This window comes from Cryptomeria japonica, chromosome 4 (genome assembly GCF_030272615.1).
Source record: "Cryptomeria japonica chromosome 4, Sugi_1.0, whole genome shotgun sequence".
NCBI lineage: Eukaryota > Viridiplantae > Streptophyta > Pinopsida > Cupressales > Cupressaceae > Cryptomeria > Cryptomeria japonica.
Window position 1 is genome coordinate 531,363,426 of NC_081408.1, and position 26,744 is coordinate 531,390,169.

A 26,744-nucleotide genomic window follows, 5' to 3' on the forward strand; every position below is an offset into this window, starting at 1 on the left:
TGCCACTTAATTTAATTTGGCCCTTTAATCTTATAACTTAAAATTATAAAGTCACCATATAAATTAATGTTATAAAGTTATTTTAATGAATTTTCTATCTTAGCAAAAAGGTGTCTTAATAATAAAATAATATCATTTTCTCATAAAGTAAGCCTCCCAATTGCAAAACTCTAGCATATAACTCCTCTCATGCTAGGAACAACATCTCCTATCCACTAGATTCGCCTATGGAAATGAAAGTAGGAAAATATCACCAAGTGAGTGATCATCTAGGAAAGTGGGGACATTATAGTCCTCCCTTCCTAGATGCTTGTCCACAAGCAATGCACCACTGTACCAAGCAAATCATCACCTGGATCCCATACCATAATGTAGAACCTATTGTTGGAGCTGAAGTAGGAGAGTGCAAAATCAAACAAATCATCACACAACAAGGATAACACTGCCACATTAATAGTATTTGGTGGTAACTATTGGTTGACATATTTTGTTCCCTTTCAAAATATAACTATATGACTCAATGCCTACATAAAGAAAAAACCATCAATCAAAAGTTGGATAAGTTGCAAATTTTTCTGCAACTTTCCTCTAAATTTTGGAGGTACATCTCCCTCTTATGATATGATTTGAGATTTTATGGGGTATGCTTTTAACTAAAATACATGAAAGGCAAGATTCCTAACTTACAACTTTATAGAATAAAAGATAAAATACAAATGACAAAGCATTTACCTAGCTGAACACTAACCAAGTTCATGTTGCATAATATCATTCAAAGATAAACATTATACCACAATGAATAGTAGAGTAAGAACAACTATCTATGTTTTAAAATACAGAAAATGAATAGGAAGCATTCACATAAGAAAAATTCAATTTATCCAAAGTAGCACAAATCCTATATTTCCAAACTTCTCTCCCTCTTTTCTATTATATCATCTATTTATACCTAAAAACCCCTTTTTCTGATTCCAAGAAATGGTCTTTGAAAATGACTATTTTTAAATATGTTTTAAAGAAAACAAAATTATCAGAAAACCCTATCATTAGCACTAATCCTTGCATTATAAATAGCTACCAGCTTTACACTCCTTCTTCATCAGTTCTCGAGTTCCAACCTACAATCTAATTATCAATCATCTTGGCTTTTCTCTCCTCCTCAATAAGCACCCAGAGAATTGCTGAAAATTCATCTTCATCTAATATGAGTTCTCGAGCTAGGTCAATGAGGTCAAAGAGGATATCATCCTATATGTGCTCAACATTTGGTTGTATCATAGGCTCTTTCCCTTTAAGCACCATGTCTAGAAACTAATTACTAGGACCCCTTCTTGCAACAATTTATTCCTTTAGACGTTGTTCGTGAATTTTGGCTTGCTTTGCAATATTTTCTAGCAAAGAGATAGTCTTTCTATATTTGGCAAATTCACTTTGTTATTTCCATGCAAGAGACCACAATCCTAGGATAATATCCCCTTGCTCAGTTGCTGGCCAATTTAGGTTTGTATTATCAAATGGAATTTGACCATCATGAGGGAGAACCATCCAAGAATAGAAAAATCACAATGGTGTGCGTTACTCTTGAAGGAGCACAATGGACCACTAAGAGTAGGGGTGAATCAGTGGTAATAAAAAACTTGAACTATCTGAATGATTACACCATTAATTACATAAGACATGCAATCATTCTAAATGATCAAGGCTCTATCAACATATCATCAAGAAACTTATGGGCAGAGATGTTCAACTCATTTGCACACACACACAAGGGAAACACATAGCACTAGAGATGCGAGGAAAACCCACAATGGGGAAATACCTCGATGAGAAATGTTGCTGGAGTCTACTCCAATCCAACCTCACAATGATAAACTAACTATGAATTTTATGGGTACCAACCCAAAGGAGCACTAACCCCTATAGTTTATGGGCACCAACCCCTGATCTGAGCACCCACTCAAATGACTACAATGAGAAAATAAATAGTTTCATACAATAAAAAACCTTGTTACAAATGAATTTTGTAACACCTTACTCCTATACAAAAATGATGTCTTCTTGATGCATTATCTCTACCTTCTCGTCTCTGCAACTCAATCTTCTTTTTCTACCCCTCTTTGTGTGATTAACATACTATGTTATCTTCCACTACTCACTTCTCTATGGTCTCTATTTTTTTCTCTCCACCTCCCTGCTCTGCTCTTTGTCTTTTTCTTGTCGCTAAAAAAAAACTCTTTGGTTTCTTCTCTAATCTCTCCTCCTTATCTACTTCTCACAATGCATGTAACTCACTGTGTTATCTGCCACTACTTTGCACTCTCTGATCTTTTCATCTTTGTCGGTCTCTTCTTTTGTCCTCTATTTTCCTACTTTTTGCATGTGCTTCCCACTACCTCTTATCTCCTCACCATTTTTAAACATTCTCCATGTAGTCATTTTTCTGCAATGTCAGTTTACATTAACATCCTATTATGCACACCTACCTATAACTACTTTCTCAATAGTTCTATATATCTGTTTCTACAAAGCTTCATAACTTACCCACATGCAACTCACTCTTTTTTTTCTTTCTTTTTGATTGACATACACTCATCTGCCTCTGCCAACCAGTGATACCTTTAAGAAATCCCCTCTCAAAAAATTGTATAAGATATTGGTGAATATTTATTTATTTTTTAAATAATAATAATTTTTAATAACGAATATTTCCTTTTTTAAAAGAAAAATATTAATTTTTTTGGCAAATTTTTATATCAATTTTTTTGGTTTAAAATATTGGTGAGTCTTGAAAAATAATACAAGTATGTATTAAATACCATGGAAAATCTTTTCCTTTCATTTAAAAAAATAGTTTTTAATAAAAAAGTAAAGGCCTGAAGGTGGAAATCATTAATGAGTTTAAGGGGTAGACTCTACTTTATTTAGTTTCTACAATTAACTTAAAATAATCTAAAAGCACTCTCTGTATTTTGTGAGATAAAATATACCGACAATTTGTAATACTCATGGGGCCAAAATTTTCTTTTGAACCATTGATTTTCATTGAGGTCAACAATTGAAAAGCAATTTCAAACTCCACAAGCATTACAACTTGTAGGTATAATTTACCTCATGGAATACAATGAAGGTCATTAGATTACATTTTAAATCAATGGTGGCAACTAAAATTATTGATATAACCCTAAAGTAACTAATAATTATGATACATTATTGGCGAATTAATTTAGATTTTTACAATAAATTATAAAATGTTGGTGAATCTAATCCAATCATGTATCAAATATTGTGGCAAATCTTTGAGTTAAAAAAGTTAATAAAATAAATTCTTTGGCGATTTAAATAACAATAAAATATAAATTTGCAAAAATGTGGCGATTTGGGTCACCTTAAAAGTTCAACTTATTATCCAAATTTTGATTCCCAAATTTCAAAAACTAGCCAATTGGCAAATATTAGCCACTAAAAATTTCACTACTTCCAACTCAGCTACCTCAGTCACATCTCATCACACAATCTCTATATTTGGATTGAGATCTTTGTCATGGATATTCTCAAGCCTTGCAACAAGGCCTTCATTAAATGCAGCTTCATCCTTTGCAACCTGCTCGACCTTCCATGATTGGACTATAAAAAACTCCATTTATTTTCACCATTTCTCCAAGAAGTGTGTTTCGATATTTAGGTGGCCATTCACTGATTTTGTGTGCACCACATCCTCATGTTTATCATCCATGTCACCTAGTCAACTTCAGTTCACCCATGTTAAACTATCCACATGGAACTTTGGTCTATCTACATCCTTCTATGTCATTAGGATAACCTTGGTCAGCATCCCACGTGGACCATTCATCTATTGACATGCACTGGAAAGGATAAAAATATGTCAATTGGTCAATTTATGTAGTTGAACTCATTTCTCTAAGACATCGAGTGCATCACAACAAAAAAGAAGTATATCACTATGTCTCCCATGGGCCTGCAAAGGGCAACAAGAGTCTTGTTGAACTATGAGGTTATATCGAAAAGACAAGAGGCCCCCCACACAACACATCACTGCATGAGTGGACTAATGAAAGCAATCTAGCTGGATGATGTGGAGAAAAATGGTGAAAACCCATTTCTCTTTGTGGGCCCCAGTCATTACACTTCTCCAAATGGACGGGAAAATGTTGATGTGACAGTAAACGTGTCACATCAGAGCCCTCCAGGCTTCCTTGTGGACTCCATTTTGATATAGCACTTAAGGGTCAGCTCGAGTCCTAAACCATCCTATTGAAGGTGAAAGTCTTGCCAACAAGACTTTTGCCACCTCATAGTCATCGGCCCCCACATGACCAACTCATCACATGGTCAGGATGATGGGTCATTGCCAGCTAGAAGACAACACATACATGAACAACGTGAGCCCGAAAGAGGTCCCACCATAGGGAAGACCTTTGGTATAGCATCATAGGACAATGAGAGGAGAAAAGGGCTCTTCTCAAAAGAGAAAGTCATGCTGAAAAAGGCATTTTTCTCCATTCCATAAAGGAGCCCATGTGACACATCACATCCATGTAACACTTCCCTATGGACCCAAGGTACATGTGAACCAATCAATTATTGCCATGTGGAAATCACTGCTCACCACACCCAACTCAAGACTCGGCCAAACACTGAAGACTTCCCTATCGAGTGTTGAGTGCAACAACCAACACATCAAAGAGGCCCCACACATACAACTCACGGTTGCATAACTCCAGATCGTTACTGACACATGGATACTTATGAAAATCTAGGAAAGGTGGGACTGACCGAGGTCCCACCAAAGGAAGGTTGTCATTATAACTTGTAAGGGCCAATAAGAGAGAAGGGTGGTCTTTCCGACAAGCCACCTTACACCAAAAATAGAAACCTGTCGGTACAACTACAACTGACGGGAGATAACTAAAAGGGCTCTTGTTGATAAACCTTCTCACACTAAAAAGACACACATCGCTAACATGAAGTCCATCACAATGAAGTCAGGGACATGTTGGCATAACATACAAGGGCTAATAAATGGAAAAATTGGTTTTGTCGATAAGCAATGTCTCATTGACAAAGGCACATGTCGATGAGACAAAAATGTTCTCTCACTGAAAAACTATAGAATGAAGGAATTTTTGACATTTCTCATCCTACAACTTGCACACATCAATGGTGATGGATCAAACACACTGTCGGATACATGTAGAACATGAAACCACCTTGTGTACACCTCTGCAACACATGAAATTACTTCTTTTGTGCCTACCAATTTCTCTGCAACCTACAACTGCATGCGATAACCTATGTGTTATGCACATATCATTCCAATAGAGTGCGGATAACATTACATGTTAGTCAAACATCAACCATACTTTTTCTATGTCAGATCAGCTCACCCAATGCATTTCCAACTCAATTGCCTATGTCTTACTTGTCCATTTTCATGTCCCAATGACACACTTCATGATTTCCTTCTATATGTAACTGTCTGCAACTAACATGATGTGTTATGCATTTCTGCATCTTCACCAGTACTGCCTTGAGCACAATCATCTTTGCATGCCTTTATACTGAGAATCCTCAATTGTTGACATCAATCATCTTGTTTGCAACCTATAACATGAACTTGTTGATATTAATGACAACATAGTGATCTCTTCTGTGACTTCAACAAATCAGCCCTGCACATACACATATTGACATCAATGGCAACTTCAATGCCAACAACTTTGACTGGCTCTTGAGGGTGGTGCATTAAATTTCCTACAAATAGATGATAATATCAAATTTTACGGCTTCCGCCACCACCTTTACATGCTTCCAACTGTTTAATCTGTTGCAATGTTGAAAAAGGTGAATGATGGAGATCAAGAGGAAATCTTTTCTTCCCTTCAAGGAGAGGTGAAAGTTTCACTTTGGATTTCCTTTCAAACATATTTTCCATATTATATTGGAAGAGGGGAAGAAATACACTAGATTCAACCTCTAGAAAAGGAGATTGAATTCTGAGTGATGGTAAGTTAATCCCCTCTTCTAAGATTGATATTTGAATTGAATGGATTGTGTACTTATGACCAAGTGAAAAAGTGACAAAGATCTAATTATAACACGAGATAGAAGCATAAGATGAAGTTGTGCACCTAGATTTGGCAATAATCTATCAAGACAAAGCCGCCCTGCTAATTTGAGAAAAAATTTCTTGGACTGTGGCGGAAATGTACATGGTCATCCAAAAAATCTACAAAACAAAAAGGGTTTTTCTGCCTCTGCAAATGGAGTCCAAATATGAAAGTATAGCTACACACCTATAACCTACACATAGAAAATAGAGGAAAAGAGATTGGGATTGGGGGTTTAACTTCAGCTCAAACCCTAGCTTTGGAATTAAATAAATGATAAAAGAAAGTACTTGCAAGTAAATGTAAATGAAAGACTGAACTATAAATCACTTCAAGGGAGGTTGTGATAGAAATTTTGATAGAATGTCTTGTATGAAGTTGAATGTTGGAATGAATCTCCTCTTCAATGGTTGAATCCTTGACTTGAATGCAACACCTATCCTTGAAAGGAGACTTGAGAATACTCAATGCTTGAATGCTCTTGAATGTTTGAATGCATGATCTCATGTATCTCTGTTATGCCAAAATGAAAGGGGAAATGCGACTTATATAATCGTCAATTAGGTTTAATTGACTGATTTTCCATTGTAGGCCGACATTGGGGGAGTTTTCCTACTTAGTGTGCAACCTCCAATAGAAAATTGGAAAAGGTGTTGCCCCAAAATAGGGCATGGAAAGGGGTGCCATGGCGCCATGCCCCTATCATAGGGGGGACAAGGGCATCATGCCCCTGTCCTGCCCTTTTTTTCAAGATAGGATGTAGTTTAGGCAGTGCGAAGGGCAAGCAAGATGTGGTTCTCGGGTGCCGACCAAGTCTTTGGTCTCCGATCAGGCTTAGGGATTCAAATCGCGTGCATGAGGACCCTAATGTGGTCAACAATTGCAAGGGTCATAATTTCATCACACTACATCTATCATTAATAACAACACTTTCAAATCTTTCCTTGATTTGTTTCTTGGAATTTGAGTGTCGCATAACGAGAAGCTGAGCTAGAACCACGACAAACAAAGATTTGAATCCTCTGATACTTCAACATCGGGTTGCAAGGGAATATCAAGCATTGGGATAAAATAGGAAATAAGGTTGATGCAATCTTCTAGTTATCATCTGATGAACATCAGCTCCTCTTCAAGTATCGTGACATTACATAAAATCAAAACATGATGATCCCAACACAAGGTTCTAGTATATCAAAGCTTTATCGGTAAGGTTTAGCCGATAAAAGGAAAGAAAAAGAAAATGATAAGAAAAATAAAAATAAAATTGGATAGGGGTTTGTATCTTTGAAAAACAACATGGAGGCTAACAGTAACCTCAAAGTTGTAGTATGTATGCCATCATGAGAAAAATCAAAGCTTGCATCATGTTTATCCAACACTGTAGAATTTCTATGGCTCATTTCCCCATGATTATATGTACCAATGTCATGACAAAAGAATAGTGAATCACTCATGTTATAAATCTGAAAATCAGGACTGAATATTTCCATTGTATCTATACCTTTGGGGTCATCCAAGTTGGTGCTTACAAACATGCTCTTTGTTGCTCGTTCTTTAGTCTCATGTTCAATTTCATCAACACTATATAGGAGCTGACCAACATCATCTGAAAAAATCAGAATTAAATGGCTCTGAATTGTTCTTACCAAGATTGTAGTGAATACCATAAATGTGTTGGCTCCATAGTTTGTCTTGATGAGCTATCAATTTGGCTTGCCATGCTCTCACCAACCATCCTTCTTTCAACTTTCGGACTTCTTTATAACAATAGTTCCAAGGTATCTAAAATCAATCCGATAATGGGATGCATCATACACCTACCAACACCTTTAGTGATCTGAGTACCCTTTTGGACCAAATTTTGGATCCACTAGGGTAGGCTGTCTAGTTTGTCCTTACTGGTATGGATCCCAAAACTGGCATTTTTTAGGGTTTAGGACTTAGCAGTCTTCTCCAATGGGGTTTGTTGCTCTCTCCACATTGTCACACCTCCACCTCTTCATTGAGACTCTTCCATACATCACTCTTTCACACCAAACACTTGGTACATTCACAACTGCTCATCCCTACAAGCATAGACAAAATTAACAATCATTTTCCTAGTCGGTCTATGACAAAGGTCACCTAGGAAATGGTAGCAAGTTGCTTCCCAACAACTTCCAAACTATTCCAAAGAGTATTTACATTGTAAGAGGGTTACATGAATTGAATCCCAAGGGTCATTGAGGAAAACTCAAGGGATTTCAAGTTGGAACCATGACTGGGCTCTTGAACCCTTGCTCAGACCGAGAGCAGTACAACAAGAGACAATTTATCAACACAATTCAAAATTGCACTAAGGAAAGATAAAAACACCTCCTAAGAAATACAATATCATACACTAAACCACCATAAAATAACACTAGCAAGGTCAATCCATTTGGTACAGACTGCTACTATAAAAATGAAAAAATACAAGGCAAACTCTAGAAATTGTCTTCCAATTCTATTCAAACTTGCTCAAAGATATTCCAAGCCACGTAAAATAATTCTTAGAGAATTTTATATTCCATTTTAGTCATAACCAACTCTTCATCAGTTTCCTAACCACCAATTTGCTCAAAAATTGCAAAGTTGCTCAAAAAGTTGCAAAAAGTTGTCAAGCAACAATGACAACTTTTGCTCAAATGTGCATTTTTGCCTTTTATGCCTTTCTACTCATACTAAACCTCCTAGGATGACTCCCTAACATCAAAATGAAATTCCTAAATTCCTAATGAGGCTTTACAAGATGTTTTACATCATAATGCAAATTTATGTCATTTTAGGCTTACAAGGGCTCGTTGGCCAAATTTGAGAAAAACACACAACCTTGGTGACAATCATCCTTCAAATGACTATAAAACACACATGTGGACCTATAATTAGTCTATTATTCAAACATTTATCCAAAATATGGATTATCACACCAAAATCTAGAAAATACATCAACAAAATGGTTAAAAGCTAGGTGCTCTTGCACCATACTCCCCCGATGAGAAAGAAGTCAAGTGACCCCTTTAGGAAATAAAGAAAGGGGAATGCTAAGATTAGAAAAGTCTTCTTCAAGTACCCAAGTAGCCTCAGATTCTGGAAGTTTTTGCCATTTGACCAAATGTTCCATATAGGCAGTGTGCCTTGTCTTCTTGAGAATTCTAGAGTCCAATACTTTCTTGACTTGTGGCATGGTTGCAGGTGGTAAGGGCAAGTCTGAAAGTTCTTGAGAGAAATTTGAGACTCTTCCACATTCCTCTAGAAGTGTGCCATTATACTACACCAAGTCTACAACATCGAATATAGGAGATAAAGCCATGTCTTCGGGTAGGTCAAGTTTGTAGGCATTGTTTCCATACTTAGTCAAGACCTTATAAGGTCCAATCCTCCTCATCTGAAGTTTAATAGGGACACCTTTCTAAAGCCTTTCTTTTTTCAAATGAACCATGACCAAGTCCCCAACAATAAATTGTATATCCTCTCTTTTCATCTACTTTATCCTTGATCTTTTGAGAGGTGTCTAGTAAGGCTTTTAACCTGCTCATGAATCTCTTGCATGGATTGATCCATGCCCATAGCATCTCCACTATGTTGTCCCATCTTCCCAATATCTCTAAGATCCAAAACACCTCTTGGAAGAAGGCCATACACTATCTCAAAAGGGCTCTTACCAGTTGATCTATTCACACTATCATTCTAGGAAAACTCAACTTGATGAATGATCTGATCCCAAGATTGTCCATACTCCTTTGTCAAACACCTAAGAAGGTTTCCAAGTGTTCTATTAACCACCTTTTTTTGGCCATCCATTTGGGGATGGTAGGCTAAATTGAAAGACAAGTTAGTACCCAATCTTTGCCATAAAGTCTTCCAAAAATGACCAATAAATTTTGCATCTCTATCTGATACTATACTGATAGGTAAGCCATTAATCCTAATTACTTCCTTGAAAAACAAGTGAACCATATGACAAGCATCATGAGTCACCTTACATGGAATAAAATGGGCCATTTTAGTAAATCTATTTGCCACAACATAGATGCTATCATGTCCTGATTTGGTCTTGGGCAAACCAACAACAAAATCCATACTTACACACTCCCATGGCTGGTTGGGGATAGGCAAAGGCTGATAAAGACCAGCATTAGAAGAAGTACCCTTGGCTCTTTGACAAACCACACATTGCTCCACATATTTTGTGATATCCCTTTGCATCTTTGGCCAATAGTAGAATCTTTGGACAAGTTCTAAAGTCTTATTCAATCCAAAATATCCACTTAAGCAACCATTATGCTTCTCTTGCATCAAATTTTCTCTCATGGACCCTCTAGGTATACAAATATGTCCTTTAAACAAAAGACCATCTTGTAAGGTAAAATCTGCATATTCACCATGAAAATGATTTCTAAACTCTTGACAAACCTTGTAGATGGAAGCAAAGTCTTCATCGTTTTGGTATAACCCCTTGAAACTATCCACTCCAATGCTCTTGAGCTACACTTCTTGAACTGTTATCAATCTTCTACTTAATGCATCAGCAACTCTATTGCATTGACTTTTCTTATGTTTAATGGTAAAAGTATATGACTGCAAATACTCTACCCATTTGATATGCCTATGATTCAACTTCTCTTGTGAATTGAGAAAAGTAAGAGCTTGGTTGTCAATATAAACCACAAATTCTTTAGGCAGAAAATAATGCCTCAATTTCCTAAGTGATTAAACAAATGCATATAACTCCAAATCATAAGAAGAATACCTTTTTTTGGCATCATTGAGCTTCTCACTAAAAAATGCAACCAATCTATTGTCTTGACTTAATACTGCTCCAACTATTATATTGCTTGCATCACATTCAATGGTGAAGAGCTTGTCAAAGCTTGGAAGAACTAGTATTGGTTGAGTAGCCACCTTTGTCTTTAAGAGATCAAATCCTTTTTGTTTTTCTTTTGTCCATTGAAACTTAGTCTTCACTCATTTGATTGTGTCAAGCATAGGTGCACATATTTCACTGAACCCTCAGATGAACTTCTTATTAAATTGTGCCAAGCCATGAAAACTCCTCACTTTACTTGCTATCTTAGGTGTAGGCCAACTAATTATCACATCCACCTTAGAGGTATCCATATTCAAATCACCACTTGAGATTACAAACCCAAGATATATCAACTCTTGTTTCATGGACTCACATTTCTCCAAATTGATAATTAGTTGCTCATCACATAATTTCTTCAATACAATCTCTATATGCTTAAGATGTTCATCTAAAAACTTGCTAAAATCAAGATGTCATCTAAATAAACAACAACAAATTTACTAATATAATCTTTGAGTACTTCATTCATAAGTCTCATGAATGTGCTAGGGGCATTTGTGAGTCCAAATGGCATAACAAGCCATTCATAAAGTCCTCTCCCTCCTTGATTCTGATTTGGTGGTAACCACTCTTGAGGTCTAACTTGGTGAAGTATTTAGAACCTCCTAAACAATCCATAAAATCTTCAATTCTTGTAATGGGATAGCTATACCTGATTGTAATCCATTTGATAGCTCTAGAATTTGTGCAAAGTCTCCAAGTACCTCCCTTCTTTGGGGCCAAAATGGTGGGAATTGCACATGGGTTGATGCTCTTCCTTATCAGACCATTATCCAAGAGTTCTTGTATTTATTTGGCTACCTCTTTTATCTGCTCCAGTGTCATTTTATAAGCTTCCTTATTAGGCAATGAGGCTCTAGGTATGAAGTCAATTTGGTGACTTATAGAACATTGAGGAGGAAAGGTTGTAGGTGTTCCATCATTGATAATGTCCTTAAATTGATTTAAAATTTGTTGCACTTCATTGGGTATGCATATTTTCTTATCCTTGCTTTCTTCTTTTGGTTTTACTACAAGTGCAAACCCCACTCCTTCTCCTTCCTTGAGAGTGTTAATGAAATCCTTCTCACCAACTAGCAACACATTAGGACCTTTAGATCTGCCCTCTTCTTGATCTCCTATGGACTGAATTTTATAGGTAATCCCATCTTTTTGAAAAGTATAGGCATTCTTTTCCCCATGGTGTATTGCTTTTCTATCAAATTGTCAAGGCCTACCTAGGAGTAGGTGGCATGCATCCATTGGAAACATGTCACACAAGATTTTATCCTTGTTGCCTCCTATAGTGAATTCCATCCAAGTTTGTCCATTCACTAGAACATTCTGCTCCTTGTTGAGCAAAGTAACCCTATAAGGATCACTATGTGGGATTCATTGTAAGTTGAGCTTACTTACTGCTTCTTCTAACACTATGTGATCAGTGAAACCTAAATCCACCACCACTCTACACACTTTACCCATAATCTTGTATTTTATCATAAACAAGGATCTTCTTTGGCTAGGTTCCTCCTTAATTGGTTCTTTGATCAAGACTCTTCTCATCATGAGGTTCTCTCCAACCTCAGAATATAAACTCACTTCTGATGCCTTCACATTTGCCGCATCTTCTTGAATATAACTTACTCTCCTATCACCTCCTTGGGATGAAGAAGACTTCTCAGGACATCTATAGGCCAAGTGTCCAAGTTGATGGCAATTGTAGCACTTCATTGTGGCGGAATAGGACCCTCTTCCTAATCCACTAGACCTTCCTCTTCTAGAGTTGCTCGATCCTTGTCCTCTATAGCTTCTCTTTCTATTGGAATCCCCACTCTTCTCTACCAACTTGTATTCCCCTTGGGATCTTTGGTCTACACTTCTTCCACCATATCTACCTCTATGACATCTGCCATCTCTTCCCCTACCTCTACCTTTGTTGCTTTGTTCTTGTTTCTTTTTTCTCTTCTCTTCTACCTTGAGTGCCAATTGATAGCACTTATGAATAGTAATAGGACACGACAAACTCAACTCCTCTTGTATATTCCATCTCAATCCATTCAAGTACTTGGCTACCTTGATGCTTTCATCTTCCACCACCTTAGATCTTAGACACAACTTTTGAAATTCCTCAGTGTAGCTGCTCACATCTAGTTATCTTTGTCTCAAGTTTTGTCTCCTCTTGTGTAACTGAATTTCATAGTCTTCAGGGATATATGCTTCTTTCACCTTGGCTAACATTCCTTTCCAAGTGGCTATTGAGTTCTTACCCTCCTTTTTCCTCTCCTCTTGGATGAACTTCCACCAAGTCAAGGCTGCTCCTCTCAATATAAACTTGGCTACCTTCACCTTTTGTGCCTCACTAATCCCATCACATTCAAAGTGATTATCCAATCCTTCAATCCATTTCATGACTACTTTGGGTTCCATTTTTCCATAAAAAAGCGGCACTCCTTCTAGGGAATTCCCTCCTAAGGCTTTGATGGCTCTAAGGAAAGTTTATGTAGGTAGAATAGGATCTGGTTTAGATGTGCCATCCTCTTCTACTACTTCTTTACCCTTCCCTTCATTAATTTGGATTGTTACTTTCTCAGTCTTGTCTTCAACTACGTCTAGTTTGATCTCCAACTATTATAGTCTTACCCTGAGCAGTCTATTCTTTTCCTCTTGATCTTCTACCTTCTTGGCTAATTCTACATTTGTCACCATCCTGAGGCTATTTTCTCCTACTAACTCAATCTCTGACATGAACCGGCTTCTTCCCAAATCTTAGCTTACTCTGATACCACTTTGATGGGGAGAGGTTCTCAAAGAGAGTTACACATTTCTCAATACGTAGGTAAAGGATGTTTTAGTGGGCTTCCATCACTCTTTACTTGTTTATTAATAAGTCAAACAATCAAACTCTCTTGGAGTGCTCCCTATTAAATTGTTTTTTATAGTTGCTCTCAAGCATGGCTAGGATTCAAAAGAGTAAATCCAACCTTTAGATTGTTCAAATCTCCAACTTGTACTTGTAGGGGTTTTAGGGTTTTTTTTATAGGTGTTTCAAGTCCATTCAAGTGTTTCTTCAACTAGCTTTCCACCATTTTCCCATTGCTCCCTCTTCTTCCTATTTTCTAGGCCTAGTAGCCCTAGAGCCCCAATTAGCTCTACCTTGCTGATTTTTGGGCAAATGCTCAAAAAAATTTCAAAGAACCTACCAACACCTTTGGTGATCTGAGTACCCTTTTGGAAAAACTTTTGGATCCACTAGGGTAGGTTGTCTATTCCATCCATACTGGTACGGATCCCAAAAGTGGAATTTTTTATGGTTTAGGACTTAACAGTCTTCTCCAATGGGGTTTGTTTCTCTCTCCATGTTGTCACACCTCCACCTCTTCACTAAGACTCTATCATACATAACTCTTTCATACCAAACACTTGGTACATTCACAACTACTCATCCCTACAAGCAAAGACAAAATTAACAATCATTTTCCTAGACGGGCTATGATAGAGCTCGCCTAGAAAATGGTAGAAAGTTTCTTCCCAAAAACTTCTAGTCTATTACAAAGAGTATTTACACTTTACAAGGGTTCTATGACTTGAATCCCAAGGGTCATTGAGGAAAACTCAAGGGATTTCAAGTTGGAACCATGATTGGGCTCTTGAACCCTTGCTCAAACCAAGAGCAATACAATAAGAGACAATTTATCAACTCACTTCAAAATTGCACTAAGGAAAGATACAAACATCTCCTGAGAAATATAATATCATACACCAAACCACCATGAAATAACATTAGCAAGGTCAATACATTTGGTACAGACTGCTGCTACAAAAATGACAAAATACAAGACAAAATCTAGAAATTGTCTTCCAATTCTATTCAAACTTTCTCAAAGATATTCCAACCTGTGTAAAATCATTCTCAGAGCATTTTATATTCCATTTTGGTCATAACCAACTCTTCATTGGTTTCCTAACCACCGATTTTCTAAAAAATGCAAAGTTGCTCAAAAAGTTGCAAAAAGTTGTCAAGCAACAATGACAACTTTTGCTCAAATGTCCATTTTTGCCTTTTATGCCTTTCAACTCATACTAAACCTCCTAGGATGACTCCCTAACATAAAAATAACATTATTAAATGCCTAATGAGGATTTAAAAGACATTTTACATCATAATGCAAATTTATGCAATTTTAGGCTTACAAGGGCTCATTGGCCAAATTTGAGAAAAACACACAACCTTGGAGACAATCATCCTTCAAAAGACTATCAAACACACATGTGGACCTCTAGGTGGTCCATTATTCAAACATTCATCCAAAATATGTATTATCACACCAAAATCTAGAAAATGCATCAACAAAATGGTTAAAAGCTAGGTGCTCCTGCACCACAAACTTACTACTAGACCACCTCTTTGTAGTGCTTCCATATGAGTGAACAACATCACTGTCCAAAACACAAATTGATTTTTTTCCTATAAAATTTAGATTTGGTTCATTCCCTTCAACCTCAAGGTTTTCATGAAGATCTATGTGTGCTCCTTTTACAGCGACAATGGTTTATTATTATTGGTCCATATCTTCATAGGTGGGATGGAACACCTCTTTATTCTCTTCTTCCACCATAGGGCTCCCACATGATTGAATTTTATTTTTATTTTGAACATGGATTGGCTGAAGCCAATATTCTTTCCTTCTCCTTGTGTAGTACCTATCAAAAGGTTCAATAGCCTTGATCTCCTCAAGTTCACATGAGTAGTCATCAAGAAATTTAATAACTTCCTCATGCACAGGTATACTTTGCCTCGTTAAAGCTAGATACTCTTGAAATGTTAAATGGTTCTTCTTCTTCTAATACCTATTATACCAACTAGCATTTTTAATGGTTGCTAATTCATTTTCCCACTCTTCCATTTCTATAACAATCCTTAGCATACCATAGGTTGGAAAGGTCTTGGCTCTGATACCACTGCAAGATCCCCAGCTAGTTGTTCACTGATAATTTTGACTTTGGCCTCTAACAATTCTAATTTTCTGACTTTCACTAAGTTTTCTGTGCTTTTTGAAAGTCTTCAATTTTGGTTTTTTTGGGGTATTGTTTAGAAGTTTAATACCAAATATCAATGCAAAGGGTTTAACATTCATCACATGCATAACAATAACACTTTAATGAGAATCATTTACAAATTAGCATGAACTGATCTAAAATTTAGAACTCTGATTTTATTGATAGTTTCAAATAATTTTCCAGATCTAAATATTGGAATATTAAATGACAAAAATTCTCATACGCGGGGGATCCAACGCTATCTTATCAAAAAATTATTGATGAATGCAATGTCCAAATTCAATAATATCTACTAAATAGATTCAAGGTTGATTTGAGTTTTAAACCCCAAATCATTAATTATGAATGCTATGAATTCCCTTATTACAGTGGATCAAATTGTTGCTTCAGCTAGGTGACATTATTGAAGAAAGGATAAATAAATTATTAAAGATTGATTTCATACAATTGTTGAACTGGTTCCTAGTTTGCTACACATGAATCATTGATGGACCATTTTTTGGTTGACCTACTCATGTATCCAAATCGTCCTTTTTGAAGGGTGTCAATCTTGCAATCCCAATCTGAATTTATTTCCCTCAACCCTAAGCCATCTGCAATCAATGAATTGCTAGTAATAACTACAATTGCTACTGAATCTGGAACCACTAGTAAATATAGTTAAATTGACCTCCAAATGATGTCCCAGGTGTTAATCAGATTCTATTTTTTGTACAACAAACCCTAGATGCCAAATCTAGAAGAAATATGGAGATCTATAACTCTGTAGTTCCATTTAATAAGCACAAATGGAAACCTCAAATAGATTTACCACTGACTGAATTTGGGTTTGCGTCCAATTCACATTCTTCGAAGGGTTTTCATCCTTGGAATATTTCCAAGAATGCATTGAAACTCACAAGAGAGCTGAAAAAATAATAAATTTGATATTTTTCCCATGGAGAATGAAGGCATATTTTAATTATTCTCCTTCAATTGGAATCCCATGACACCCTTAGCAATATTTAATTTCATTTTGAAATCCATATGTGTGCCCAATGCAAGGGTCAAGCAAGTTAAGTGAAATGTTATAATTTCACTTTATAACATTTGTTTGCCACTTAAGTTAATTTGGCCCTTTAACCTTATAACTTAAAATTATAAAGTCACCTTATAAATTAATGCTACAAAGTTATATTAATGAAGTTGCTATCTTAGCAAAAAGGTGTCTTAATAATAAAATAATATCATTTTTTATAAAGTAAGTCTTCCAATTACAAAACTCTAGCATATAACTCCTCTCATGCTAGGAATAACATCTTCTATCTACTAGATTCACCTATGGAGATGAAAGTAGGCAAATCTCACCAACTGAGTGATCATCTAGCAAAGTTGGGACATTACATAGTTTTATATCTTCTTGGCTTGGAGATGTTGCTTTACTTAATGTTATCGGGATTTCAATTGTATGTGTGTAGACTTGGATGATCTCCATTTATGAAATGGTTATCACAATGCAATGAAGAGCTTGTTATCATAGTTTAGTGGGAGCTTGTGGCAATGATGTGGATTCACCATTGGTTGGTGGACGATCTTGTTAGTGTGCAGCCATTGGAGGAAGCCTTATATTATGTTTCTGTAAAAGGGTCTTTTATATTTGTAGGTACACTAGTAGGAGATGGTTATCTTCATGATATTTGAGGATGTGGATATATTGGAGGACTCAAGGAGTCCTTGGTTGCGGTGTGGTTTATGCTTTCATTTGACATGTTATCCTTGTTTGATTTGATAGGATGGTTTTATATTATGTCACAGTACACTCTTGATACATGTTTAGATTTTTGGCATGTTATGGTTATTTGATATGTTCATATGGATCATGTTATCTCTCATGAGGGGATGGTTAAATCATTTTTTCATGTTTATGTTCCTAATTTTATGATTAGAGCTTTGAAATTGATCCTTGTTAGTACTCTTTGTATTGGGTACATGATCATTTTCTTGATTACTTCATAATGGTGGTATGTTGCATTTGGAGTTTGGCATGGATTGAATGGTTATAGGTGCTCATGGATAGTTTGAGACGAAGGTTATATTGGTATTCTCTTGTGATTAGAGACATGTTTTAAGATAGTTGATGGTTTCAACAAGAAGACCGAGGAGAAATCACCTAGTATGGACTTGAGAGGAGATTATTCTTAATGTGGGTCACGATGACTTGGATAGCTTGATGAGCATTCTCATTCCTCACTTTTGGTCTACTCGATGATTTACTACTTGATAGGTATTGTCCATTGTTCCTTTCAAGTGAATTATGTTTATGCTTATCGTTCATAGATATGCATATTGACCTATGGACAGATGGTTAGTTCTAAAGGTTTCAACTTGAGAGATGTTTGGTATTGGTTTATCCTTGTGCACATCAGTTGTTTTTATAATGGCATTCATTGATGATTGAGTTAGGGAGATGTTTTTTTGGGCTTATTCCCTAGGCTTGGGAATGGTATTGGTCTGATTTTCTTGGTTATGAGAGGCTTAAATCCATGTTTTTTACATGATATATGTTTGTTTCGTAAAAGAGGCTAGACAGGTTTGGGTGTTGTTATGGATTTTCATTTGGGGTTTTATGGAGGAGATCATTCTTGACACAATTGGAATTTAGAGGTATATTTAGAAGGACATGCTACACATTTTGATTTGCAGTGTTTCTTTTTTTTTTTGTCTTGGTTATCTTCCTCAATGTTTTCTTTTTCATTACTTTGGATGTGAGATTGTTTGAAGCACTAGTTTGTGTTCATGTGTTGTCATGTGGGAGACGGCAAGGAGGTTCCTTAATCTATTTTCTTTTGTGGAGTGTGGAGAATATGGAAGAGCATCAGATTCTTGTGGTGAGATTTACACTTACAAATTATTGGTTTATAGGTTATTCATATTATTGTGGATGTTCCTTGGTACTACATGGTTATGGTTACACTTTCCATGTTATGTTATTAGTGGATTCATTGTTTACTTGACATTACCTATGCAGTGGGAGTTTCTAGGTGTGTATGTGACAGGTATGGCACTTAGAGCTTATGGTTGCATGTTATGGGTTGTATATATTGATGATATGGGCTTAACTTGATATGTTTTGTATACCTTGGAGCTATCGATAGTTGTTTCGGATATTGTTGTTGCTAGGATATGTTGTCGTCATTAATGTCAACATATTCCTATGCTTTGGTATTGTAGAGAGTTGGTTTGGTTGTTTCAATTGGTATGTTGCAGATGTGCTTGTGCGAATTTGTGATCTCAATAATGAAGTATCTCTAGTTGATTCAGTGTTGGTTGCATGATGCTATGTTGTGATTTGATCAAGTTATGAATTTTGATATGAAGATTGGTTTTTCAGTGTTCTAGTATTTGATTTTTTGTGCTCTAGAATGATTATATCTTGAGTTGTGGATTTGGGAGAGTGTTTGAGATGTTCATCCGTATCTTCAATTCAGATGGATCGTGATTTGGTGCTCTGCAAGTTATCTTTCTAGTCCCAGTTGTTGTTGTTGAGTGTTCTTGAGTATCAGGGTGTTGATCGATGAAGATTTGATTAAGTGGTGTTGGTGTAGCTATTGTGGATGGTTATAATGTGCTTGTTGGTGTTTCCTAATTGTGTCCTATTTATTTTGCTAGTCTACATTAATCATTGTGCGTGTTATTGAGGATGTTATTGGTCTGGTGAATTTCTTCGTGTTATGTGACATTTTCGGTGGTGTAGTGTGTTGTGGATGACCTTGGTGAGATTTCTTGTGGTATTGCATGTTTGTGGATTTGATTTGGGTCCATGCAATGTCATCATGGTATTGTATTGTTCTGTTGGTTGATATATGTATCATGTGACGTAATTTTGTAATTAGGTCCTAAGGGTTGAGTCGACCTTATAGTCAAGGTTGATGATTTATATAAATAGGTGTCATAATCATGTAATTTGTATATTGGTGTTGTGTTTGCATTATCAGAGAGTGGTCTATGTGCGAACAAGATAATTCATCTTTCAGTGAGAAGTGTAGAGTGAAGAGTGTTGTAGAGCAGACAATGTGCTTAACCGAAACTATCATCTGGCATTTGGAGATGCTATTCTTTCAGTTCATGTAAACCAGATTGTTTTTCGAATGTTCTTGTAAGGTAGTGAACCTTCTCTAAGGATTGTAGCCTTTTGGTTTATTATATTTTGAGCAGTGAGCTCTAGGCAGTGTGCCTGAATGCATGTTCATTCCCCATTTTAATATTTTCACTTACTACTGCAGAGTATCATTTTATTGTGGGTAGGTTCCCACCATGGTTTTTTAATTAATCGAGTTTTCCATGTCAAAATCTTGGTGTTATGTGTGTTGTTGTTGTTGTGCTTAAATTGTTTGATCTAGTGAAAACTAGTTCACCCCCCCCCCCTCTTAGTTTTCCTTCATTGTTGTTGCCAACAATTGGTATTAGAGCTAAAACCTCTGAAAGAAGCTTGACTGCTTGAGGAGATCCGGGATGGCAACTTATGTTTACAAGAAAGAGAGTCCAATATTTGATGGAAGGAATTACATTGTATGGAAGGACTGGATGGAGTGTCATTTGAAGTGTCTTGGAGATGACTATTGGAATATTACAAATAATACCTAGAATGTTTCTTAGAATTCTCCAGTTACTGTAAATGAGATCAAGTATGTTGAACATAACATCAAAGCTAAAGAAGAATTGTTGAGTGCCCCAATCGATTCAAAGATGACTAATGTGATAGGATTGCAGACTGCACATGAGATCTGGGAAATGTTAGAGACTTTGTATGAAGGAGATAAACATGTCAAAGTTGCTAAACTATAGATTTTGAAAGGAAAGTATGAGATGTTGAAGATGGAAGAAGATGAGAACACATCATCTTTTATGGCTAAAGTAAATGAACTTGTCATGAACATTAGATGTGTCGATCAAACTCTTGAAAAAGATGAGATCATTGCTAAAGTGTTGAGATCCTTACCTCCTACATACAAATCTAAAGTTGTTGCTATTGATGAGATCCAGACTATGACCATTGTGCCAAGAGACATGTCAGTTGGTAAACTTTCTGCATTTGAGTTGAGTGAATTTGGAGAATCACATGGTAAATCTGAGACTCCATTTAAAGCCTCTATATCCAAGAAGCAGAAGTATGATCTGGGAGAAATTTCATCTAGGGTTTCCAGATATGAATGAGAAATGAGAGAGATGGAAAAATAGGAAAGAGAGTTGGAAGAGCTTGAAGCACTTATTGCTCAGAGATTGCCTAAGGGAGTCAGTAAGTATGATGGAAAGTTACCTTTGAAATGTTTCTCTTGTAATAAGATAGGACATTTTTCTTCTAGGTGTCTTGAAAGAATGTCAAAGTATGATAAGCATGATAGATATGAGAGGAATGACAAGTATGATAAGCCCTATAAGCCTAACCCAAAGTACATATATCAGAAGAAATGTTATTATGTTGTTGATGAAGGTGTGACAGATGAAGAGTCTGAGAATGGGAATTCAGAAGATGAATTTATATTTATTGCTATCAAGGAAGATAATCTGGTACTAGTGGATTCTACAAGATGCATTGTTGAGGAGAAAGCTTTGGCTGCTAATATTGAAGAGAAAGATGAATGGGTAATTTACAACAGTTGTTCACATCATATGACAGGTGATAAAAGTAAATTTGTGAATATGGAGAAGTATGATGGTGGTATAGTAAGATTTGGAGATGATAAAGCTTGTGTAATTCGTGGTATAGGTTCTATTTCTCTTGATGGTAAGCATAATACCAATGATGTCTTATATGTTGAAGGTTTGAAGCATAATCTTTTGAGTGTTGGACATATGGTTGATAAGGGATATGATTTGTAATTCAAGAATGGTAAATGCAATATTTTGAATGCCTCCAGTATAGAGATTGCATCAGGAACTAAGACTTAAGATAATATCTTTCATTTGAATGCTGGTGAGAAAATTTTTAATTTGATTTCTCAAATAGATGAAATCTAGTTGTGGCATAGAAGGACGTGTCATGTTAATTTTGACTGCATGATCAAGATAAGTTCTACTCAAGTTGTTAGAGATTTGTCTAAGATTGTGAAACCTTCTAATTTGGTATGTTACGAATGTCAGTTGGGAAAGAAAACAAGAATCTCATTTAAGAGTAAGAAGTATACATCTAATGGATTATTAGATCTTGTTCATACTAACTTATATGGTCCTACAAGAGTGAGAAGTATGCAGGGTCACATATATTTCATGTTGTTGATTGATGACTATTCTAGAATGATGTGGGTTACTTTTCTAAGGGAGAAATCAGAAGCACTAGACAAATTCAAGATATTTAAAGCTAAGGTGGAGACAGAGATAGGATTGAAGTTAAAATGTCTAAGATCTGATAGAGGAGGAGAATTCACATCTGGTGAGTTTGATTCATTTTGTGAAAAGCATGGAATTGGAATACAATTATCTACTCCTAGAACCCCTCAGAAGAATGGAGTTGTTGAAAGGAAGAACAAAAATATTCTAGATGTTTCTAGGACTATGTTGATTAAAGGAGATGTTTCGAAGACCTTTTGGAGAGAATCTGTTAGCACTTTTGTATACACATTCAATGGGGTGCATGTAAAAGGTGATTCTGGTAAGACTTCTTATGAGTTATGGTTTGGTCATGTTCCTACAGTTAGATATTTCAAAAATTTGGGAAGAAAAATTTATATCAAAAGAGATGAGGATATAGGAAAGTTTGATGCAAGATATGATGAAGGAATATTCTTGGGTTATTCTACTAAAAGAAAGGCCTACGTGTTACAATAAGAGGTTGAGAAAAGATAGTGGAAAGTGGAAATGTGAAGTTTGATGAATGTCATGAAAAGCATATCAGAGCATGCAGATATGAGTTTGATGATCAAGATGTTATTTCAAAGCAAGTGCATACTGAGAGCCTAAAGCACAATGATCTGGTAGAGACAATTAATCCAGATATTGTTGTTGTTGGTGAAGAAGTTCAAGAACCTAAGAATCGGAATAATCAGAAGACTTTAAGGTATGTGAGATTAAACCATTTAGAAAATCAGATTATGGGTGATCAAAATAAAGGTGTGATGACTAGGAGAAGGATTGTTGGTGAGGAAATATGTTTTATTTCCAAGATTGAACCTAAAGATGTTGAATCTTGTAAAGATGAGAATTGGATAAAATCTATGGAAGAAGAGTTGGATTAGATTGAGAAGAATAATACATGGGAACTTGTTTCGAGACCTAAAGACAAGAATGTGATTGGTACAAAATGGGTATTCAAAAATAAAATGAATGAAGTCGGTGAAGTTGTTAGAAACAAAACAAGATTGGTATGTAAAGGATGTTCACAGATGGAAGGAATTGATTATGAGGAGACTTTTGATCTGATAGCTAGAATTAAAGCTATTAGATTACTTCTTGCATATGCTTCTTATAAGAATTTCAAGGTATACCAGATGGATGTGAAGTCAACGTTTTTGAATGGTGATTTGGAAGAGGAAGTCTACATTGAGCAACCAGATGGGTTTCCATTATCAGATGAAGGAGACATGGTATGTATATTGAAGAAAGCAGTGTATGGACTTAAACAATCCCCTAGAGCTTGGTATGCTACTACTGATAGTAATTTATACTTTAATGTTGATAATTATAACATTTTGATTGTTGAAGTTTTTGTTGATGACATTATTTTTTGAGGAGATGATGATTTGAGTATGAGGTTTGTTGATGATATGAAAAAAGAGTTTGAAATGTCTATGATAGGTGAGATGAAATTCTTCTTAGGATTGCAGATTACATAGACTGATAAAGGAATTTTCATTTCTCAATCTAACTATGTGAAGGAATTGTTGAAGAATTTTGGGTTAGATAACTCCAAACTTGTTGGAACTCCTATGGTGACTGGATGCAAGTTGTCTAAGCATGATGAATCTCCAAAAGTTAATCAGACCTTGTATAGATACATGGTTGTTTGGCTGTTAAATAATTGACTTAGACTAGACTAGTTATTATGCATATTGTTTGTCTTTGTGTAAGATTTCAAGCTAATCCAAAAGAAAGTCATGTTACTGTTGTAAACAGGATTTTTAGATACTTGAAGGGGACAGTTGACTATGGTTTGTGGTATCCAAAGAATGATGATTTCATGTTATGTGCTTATACTAATGTTGATTGGACAGGTGATGTTGATTATCAAAAGAGCACAATCAGTGGAGCATTCTTTTTGGGAAAGAAGTTGGTTTTTTGGGCAAGTAAGAAGAAAGATGTCATTTCTCCATTTCTTGTAGAAGTTGAATACAATGCTGTTGCTAGCAACTATACTCAAGTATTTTGGATGAAGCAGATGTTGAAGGACATTAGAATTATTTATGATGAGCCTATTATTATATATTGTGATAATTCAAGTGCTATTAATATTTCCAACAATTCAGTACTATATTCTAAAACAAAGCATATATCAATCAAGTATCATTTCTTGAAAGAGAAAATCAATGAGGAAGAAGTCAAATTGGAGTATGTATCCTACAAAGGATCATATTGCAAATATTTTTTTTAAGCCTTTTTCTGTAGATACATTTGTATATCTGAGAGATAAGTTAGGGGTTTCTACCCCTGCTGATGAGAACTAGATGCATTGAGATGCATCAATTCGGTGGACTTCATTGTCTTATCCTAATATCTAGATTGATGAGTATGTGTTGCTACTTCGGGGGAGCAGTTAGTGTGTGGTTCATATGTTCATATTTGTGAGTTTATCCTAAGGGGGAGATTTTTTCCTTCTTAGAGGGAGAGAAGCATGATTTGTATGTGTCTTTGGCATTGTTGTCAAAGGGGGAGAGAAGCATGTGAAAAACAACCTTGTCTTGGAAGCTTTGTGTGCATAATCTCAGAGGGAGGTTGTTGGTGTTGATTTATTTCTTTGCATTGATTGTTTTTCACATCCATGTGTTGCCATCAATACCAAAGGGGGAGATTGTTGGATATTGTTGCTGCTAGGATATGTTGTTGTCATTGATGTCAACATATTCCTATGTTTTGGTATTGCAAAGAGTTGGTTTGGTTGTTTCAGCTGGTATGTTGTAGATGTGCGTGTATAGATTTGTGATTTTAGTAATGAAGTATCTTTAATTGATTTAGTGTTGGTTTCATGATGCTATGTTGTTATTTGATCGAGTTATGGATTCCGATATGAGGATTGGTTTTTCAATGTTCAATGTTGCAGTGTTCTGGTATTTGATCCGTTGTGCTTCAGAATGATTATATCTTGAGTTGCGGATTTGGGAGTGTTTGGGATGTTCATGTGTATCTTCAATTCAGATGGATCATGATTTGGTGCTCCGCAAGTTATCTTTCTAGTCCCAGTTGTTGTTGTTGAGTGTTCTTGAGTATCAACGTGTTGATGATGAAGATTTTATTACATGGTGTTGGTGCAGCTATTGTGGATGGTTCCAACATTCTTGTTGGTGTTTCCTAATCATTTCCTTTTTGTTTTGTTGGTTTGCATTTATCTTTTCATGCATTATTGAAGATCTTATGGGTCTAGTGATGTTCTTTGTGTTATGCGACATTTTCGGTGGTGTAGCGTGTTGTGGATGATCTTGGTGAGATTTATGGTGGTGTTGCATGTTTGTGGATTTTATTTAGGTCTATTCTATGTCATCATGGTATTCTATTGGTCCGGTGGTCGATATATATATCATGTGATGTAATTTTGTAATTAGGTCCTAAGGGTTGAGTCGACCTTGTAGTCAAGGTTGATGATTTGTATAAATAGGTGTCATATTCATGTAATTTGTATATCAGTGTTGTGTCTGCATTATTAGAGGGTGGTGTATGTGAGAACTAGTGAATTCATCTTTCGATGAGAAGTGTAGAGCAGAGGGTGTTGCAAAGCAGACAAATATGCTTAACTGGAATTGTCATCAGGCATTTGGAAATGCTATTCTTTCAGTTCGTGTAAACCAGATTGTTGTCTAAATGTTCTTGTAAGGTAGTGAACCTTCCCTGAGGGTTGTAGCCTTCTGATTTATTATATTTTGAGTAGTGAACTCTAAGAAGTGTGCTTGAATGCATGTGCATTCCCCATTGTAGTATTTTCATTTACTACTGCAAAGTATCATTTCATTGTGGGTAGGTTCCCATCATGGTTTTTGTTTGTCCTTACAACTGGAATGCCAACTAGGTAATAAAACGCAATTTAGAGATTGAATATCCTTGAGTCTAACTTTTCTTGTGGTAAAGGCTCATTTAGTTATCAACCAGGGATGTAAACTTGAAATGGGCCAGCACTGTATGTGCACCAAGTTCATATTGTAACCATTCTATATTACTGCAGGAAAGGAAATTCTTCTTAAAGTAAACACACGAAATCTCAAATGAGCTAATAATTAATCTTACAACAGGAAATTACTTTAAACAACTACTGTTAAATGATAAAGTTCTGGCAGGCAACAGGAACTACTCTGCTACTGTGGCTGTAGGAACAGACACAGGAACTGTTTCCTGTGGTTGTAGGATAGACAAATGTAGAAACAACTACTACAAAAGTATAAAACTAACTGGAACATACAAAGGATTACTCACCAAGTGGTCCCCCTTGATTTAAAATCTCCAAAACTTCAAATTACAATTATCTAATCATTCAAAATCACATTGATTTCTTTATTTCATATTTATTGGAAAAT